Source organism: Carcharhinus amblyrhynchos, chromosome 11, assembly GCF_965287045.1.
Source record: "Carcharhinus amblyrhynchos chromosome 11, sCarAmb.v2.hapA, whole genome shotgun sequence".
In the NCBI taxonomy this organism is placed as follows: domain Eukaryota; kingdom Metazoa; phylum Chordata; class Chondrichthyes; order Carcharhiniformes; family Carcharhinidae; genus Carcharhinus; species Carcharhinus amblyrhynchos.
Genome location: NC_137334.1, coordinates 92,349,088 through 92,355,087, shown reverse-complemented (window position 1 = coordinate 92,355,087; position 6,000 = coordinate 92,349,088). Strand labels below are relative to the sequence as shown.

The window sequence follows — 6,000 nt, the reverse complement described above, 5'->3', positions numbered from 1 at the left end:
AACAGCCCCACCTCACCTGGTGGTGGGGATGCCCAGGTAAATATTGACAAGGGACATGATCACATTCCATTGAAAATGCAATGGACATAGCCATTTCAGCACAGACGGAGGACATAGAATCAGTGTAGTGCAGAAGAAGGCTATTCAGCCCATTGAGTCTGCACCAACTCCTCCACAGAGAATCTTACCCAGACCCATCCCCTCCCTTTCCACATAACCTTATGTACTTACGCTGCGAATCCCCATAATCCACACATTTTGATTTGATTTAGTATTGTTTCTTATGTGCTATACTGAAGGCATACTGTTCAAAGAGAAGGAAATGAGAGAGTGCAGAATGTAGTGTTACAGTCATGGCTAGGTGGAGAGAAAGATCAACTTAATGCAAGGTAAGTCCATTCAAAAGTCTGACAGCAGCAGGGAAGTCAGTTGGTACATGTCCTTAGACTTCTGTATCTTTTTCCCAACAGAAGAAGGTTGAAGAGAGAATGTCTGAATTGTATGGGGTCATTAATTATGCTGGCTGCTTTGCAGTGGCAGCGGGAAGTGTAAACAGAGTAAATGGATTGGAGGCTGGTTTGAGTGATGGGACTGGGCTTTGTTCATGACCCTTTGTAGTTTCTTGCGGCCTTGGACAGAGCTCTGATACATTCAGAAAGAATGGTTTCCATGGTGCATCTGCAGACATTGGTGAGAGTTGTCACGAACATGCCAAATTTCCTTAGTCTTCTATGAAAGCACAAGCAAAAAACAAAACAAAGAACAACCCAGCACGGGAAACAGGCCCTTCGGCCCAACGAGCCTGTGCCGCCGCATCCTCCTACACCTACCGTGCCCTGCGTGTCTGCAAGTGGAACCCCTAACTTAGCCAGATTCAGGGGAGAATAGTGTCAATTTGGTAAACCAATCAGCCTAAGAGCACATCTTTGGGGTGTGGGAGGAAACCGGAGCGCCCGGAGGAAACCCACGCAACCACAGGGAGAATGCGCAAACTCCCACAGACACAGGCCCAAATCCATGTATCTGCACAGCTAGCAGTGCTAGTCACCAAGCTGTTGCGGCGCCCGTCTACCGGTCCAGGATCAAGCACACACACCGACACAAAGTACTAGGCCACTCCCGGAACCTCCAAGAGCAGCCCACGCACGACCCACCGTGTGCATGCCCCTCGTTTGACAACAAGGTGGACCTCCACCTGCGGAATAAGACAACAAAAACGTTAACATATAAGTCTGCATTTCCGGTGTCTCCCGAGGCTCTGATCCTATTTAATACCCCCTACTCTAACCCTCCATCCTTGTTTCGCTCATGTGTCTATCTAACTGAACCTTAAACGAGTCCAACGTTCCTGCCTCCACCACCCTACTCGGTAGCGCGTTCCGTACCCCCACGACCCTCTGCGTGAAGAACCTTCCTCTCACATCCAAATTATACTTCTCCCCCCTCACCCTTAGATCATGACCTCTCGTAATTGTACCCAGTCTAGGGAGCAGCCTCTCACTATTGACTCTATCTATTCCCTTCAGTATCTTATATGATCTGGACACCTAAAAGCTTGAAGCTCTGGACCATTTCTAATTCGTCCCCATTGATGTAGACAGGGGGATATTCTCCACAATGCTTCCTGAAATTGATGACAATCTCCTACATTTTGTTGACATTGAGGGAGAGATTATTGTCGTCGCACTAGCCCACCAGATTCTCTATCACTTTCCTCTGCCCCATCTCGTCATTGTTTGAGATCCGACCCATTATGAGGGTGTCATCAGTAAACTGGCAAAATTTACCATGGCCAATGCACCTAACCAGCATGTCTTTTGAACTGTGGGAGGAAATCGGAGCACCTGGAAGAAGCCCATGCAGACACAGGTGAACGTGCAGACATCATTGGCGCGGTGAGGCAGCAGTGTTAACTCTGCCCCTTGAATCCATATTGGCCTCTGTAGAGAGTGTGTCCCATTACCTTATCATTTCCCTCAAGTGTCTGGCCAATTTCCTTTCAAAATCATTCATTGCCTCCACTTCCACGACATTTATTTAAAACAATTTCCTTTCAGACATTTCTTAAAACCAAGCTTTAAATTTGAGTATTAGTATCACACATAGGCTTACATTAACACTGCAATGAACTTACTATGAAAATCCCCCAGTCGCCACACTCTGCACCTGTTCGGATACACTGAGGGAGAATTTAGTGTGGCCATTGGATCTAACTAGAACGTCTTTTGAACTGTGCAAGGAAACTGGAGCACATGGAGGAAACCCACGCAGACAGTGATCCAAGCTGGGAATCGAACAGGCCCCCGGCACTGTGAGATTGCAGTACTAACCACTGTGCCAGAGTGACAAGCTGTTGATTAGCTAACCTAATATCTCCTTATGTGGCGTTATGTGGCGTCACACTTTGCTTTAGAATGCTCCTGTGAACTGAAACTCATTAACGGAGTTGTGTAAATGAACGGTGTTGTTGTTATCCCACTTTCTTTAAAAATTAAATACTCATCTTTGTTTTTAAATCCGTCCGAGGCCCGGTTCCTCCCTATCACTGTGATCTCCTCCAGCTCAACCATTCACTGGGATCTCTGTTTTCCTCTTGTTCTGGTTTCTTGAGCCTCACGATTCTAATCACACCTCCAGGTGCTCAGAATCACTTCCTAAACCTCCTTATCACACTTCTCTCTCCTCTTTTAGGATGCTCCTTGAAACCTATCTCTGTTGATCAAATATTTGGTCATTTGTCCTAATTAGCTTCCTACATGACTCAGTGTCAAATTTTGATTGAATTTATTATTCTGAGATATTGTTCCTGAGTTTACTGGCAATTCCTGACAGAATAGTATATTCCCAGACTCGGGAGTGGGTGGCATGGCGTTAGTGAGTGGCACAGTGGTTAGCACTGCTGCCTCACAGCGCCAAGGACCCAGGTTCGATTCCCACCTTGGGTCACTGTCTATGCGGAATTTGCACATTGTCCCCATGTCTGGGTGGGTTTCCTCCTGGTGCTCCGGTTTCCTTCTACAGTCCAAAGATGTGTAGATTAGGGAGATTAGCCATGGTAAATTTGCAGGTTAAGAAGTCTCACAACACCAGGTTAAAGTCCAACCAGTTTATTTGATAGTAAACCCACAAGCTCTCAGAAACGGCGTTCCTTCGTCAGGTGTGTGGAAGGTTCTGCTTTTGCAGGGTTACAGGGATAGGGGGAGGGATGGGTAAGATGTTCTTTGGGAAAGTTGGTGCAGGTTAGATGGGCTGAATTACCTCCTTCTGTAATCTGGGGATTCCAATTTCCCAATTTTACTAAAATTCAGAGGAATCTCTGAGGGTGCTCCGGTTTCCTCCCACAGTTCAAAAGAGGTGTTGGTAAGGTGCATTGGCCATGTTAAATTCTCCCTCGGTGTACCCAAACAGGCGCCGGAGTGTGGCGACTAGGGGATTTTCACAGTAACTTCATTGCGGTGCTAATGTAAGTCTACTTGTGACTAATAAATAAACTTTAAAACTTTACTTTTTATTCCCAGATTTTATCCCCGATTTTCCTGCAATTCTGAGAATTGAGGGAATTATTTTCAGGATTCTTCCCTGATTGTAAGTGGTCCCTCAGGCTGAGTGGATTATTCTCCAGACTCTGTTTCCGGGTTTGCAGTAATTTGGGGATGAGTGGATCACAGGAACACGGAGCGGGATGAGATGCACTGCGTTCCCTGCATGTCTGTAGCTGTCCAGCCTGCTCTCCTGCCTGCAAGTCAGCAGCAATGTGTTCTCAGCAACAACCAGACACACAACTGCCAGGGGTCAGTGGGGAGAAGCACAGGGGCGGTACAGCAGTTAGCACTGCTGCCTCACGCTACCAGAGCTCGATTCCCACCTTGGGTTACTGAGTGTGTGCAATTCTCCCCGTGTCTGCGTGGGTTTCCTCTGGGTGCTCCGGTTTCCTCCCGCAGTCCGAAACGCACATAACTGGTTAGGTGCACTGGCCATGCTAAATCCTCTCCCGGCGTACCCCCAACAGGCGCCAGAGTGTGGCAACTGGGGGATTTTCACAGCAACTTCACTGCAGTGTTAATGTAAGACTGCTTGTGACAGTAATAACAGTAAAGGTGAGAAGCACTTGCAGGCATTGGGACAAGCTGGAGAGCAGCAAGGTGGTGGGGGTGGTGGTGGTGGTGGTGGTGGTGGTGGTGGGGGGTGGGGAGGGGGGTGGAGCTGTTTCCCAGTCCTTGACATCCCTTTCGCTGGTCTGCCGGTAAAAGGCTGCTCAGTAAACTGGCCTGGGAACGTGCTGGGACGGGAAGCTTTGCTGCCTTAAGGGCACCACGCGAATGGAAGACGATGTTGTTGTTGTAAAGTAGCTGCACGGAATCTGTGGGATTTAATTGCCAGAGATTGATGATGTCATGTGCAACTGTGCTGAATAGAATGTGAAGCGGGGATTGTGGAAGAAGCTGCCTCTTCATCCTGAGACACACACACACAAAAAAAACAATCCTTGTACTAGCTGGCTGCTGGAGACATTCGCTGCTGCCAGGTAAGTAAAGGCAGAATGACCCCCCAAACTAACCGAGCAAAATAATTAATTTGCTGCTAAACCAACGTCCTTTCATGATTTAGGAAGGGTATTTTTTTTTTCAAAAGAGCCTTTCTTAATGCTTTCTTTGTTTGTCTGATTAATGAGGGTGTGGTTTTGAACAAGGAGAACAGATGGTTTAATGGGTGGACAGAGATGTGAGATAATTGAGCGTACACACACACAAAAAAAAACATGGGGGGGGGGAGACGAAGAGAATTTGTTTAGAGTTGTTGTGATGTGGAAGGCGCTGCCTGAGAGGGCGGTGGAAGCAGATTCGGTGGGAACTCTCGCCAAAAAAAGAAGGGGGGAATTGGATAAATTGCTGGAAAATGAAATGTTTGCGGGGTTATTGGGGGAGGAGGGGAAGGAACTGGGGGGAGAGTGGGAGAAATTTCGAAGAGCTGGCACAGGAATGATGGGCTGAATAGCCTCCTTCTGTGCCGTACGATCCTATGGCGAGTGAGCAGGAGGGGATACTGAGGATTCCGTGTTTCTCTGCTACACACTTCCACTTTGTTTACTGAGGGAACACGTTGTAAGCAATATACGAACATCGGGCCTCAGCAGGAGACTTCCACTCGTTGCAGGCTGTGTGTGTTAATTATTATTTAATATTCTATTTCTCGGACTCCTAGCTCCTAAATCACAGTTCCCTTTCAGCTACCTTTGTGTCATTCATTGCAATCAGTTATGTTGTATACATTGAATTAATCAACATTCCTTTCATTTCCAACCCCTGGCTGCCTTTTAGCATTTCTCAAACCCACTGCGCTGCCACAAACCTCTTTCCTGGGTTTGTTTATGCCTTCACTTTTTTATTTGACCAATAATTGTCGAATACTACAGCCCGGCAGGAGGCCATTCAACCCGTCATGTCTATGCCAGCCCTTTGAAAGAGCTATCCAGTCTCCCAGCGTGGATCAGTACACCCCAGGGCAGAGAGGGGGGCAAAGGACTGCGTGTAGAATGATGAATGGTCAGTGAAATCAGAAGAAGTTTGACTCCCGCCGCCTGCTTTGTATTTCCGTCCTCTCCTCCTTCTTTGCTACTAAAGTTTCAGTCGCATCAGAATGAGCAGGCGGGAAGTGTTCACCAGCTATTCGACTGTGGAGCCTTTGCTGCTCAAGCCAATTGGTTTGCCCAGTGATACTCATGTGCGTTTCCCAACGGGATTCTCTGAATGAGGAGTCCCGGCTTCCCGAACCTGGCAGGGAGATTCCTGGTCTTGACGGAGTTGAGAAGGATGAGGAGGGATCTTATTGAAATTTATGGGATACCGTGAGGCCTGGATAGAGTGGATATGGAGAGGATGTTTCCATTAGTAGGAATAATTAGAACCAGAGGGCACAACCTCAGGGTAAAGGGACAGAAATGAGGAGGAATTTCTTCAGCCAGAGAGTGGTGAAGCTGTGGGACTCTTTGCCACAGAAGAC

At 47.5% G+C, this 6,000-nt stretch overlaps 1 protein-coding gene across 2 annotated transcripts in view; it reads left to right on the top strand.

Annotated features, from left to right (window-relative positions):
* LOC145350344 (anion exchange protein 3-like) overlaps positions 1 to 6,000 on the top strand; it is a 128,602-nt gene that overhangs the window by 354 nt on the left and 122,248 nt on the right. The window contains exon 1 of one of the 2 annotated variants that reach the window (XM_080199578.1): positions 4,470 to 4,525. The exons of the other annotated variant lie outside the window; for it this stretch is intronic. The gene's annotated coding sequence lies outside the window, so the exon portion shown is untranslated. Of the gene's footprint in view, positions 1 to 4,469; positions 4,526 to 6,000 lie in introns of those variants that run through there. 2 annotated transcript variants of the gene reach the window in all.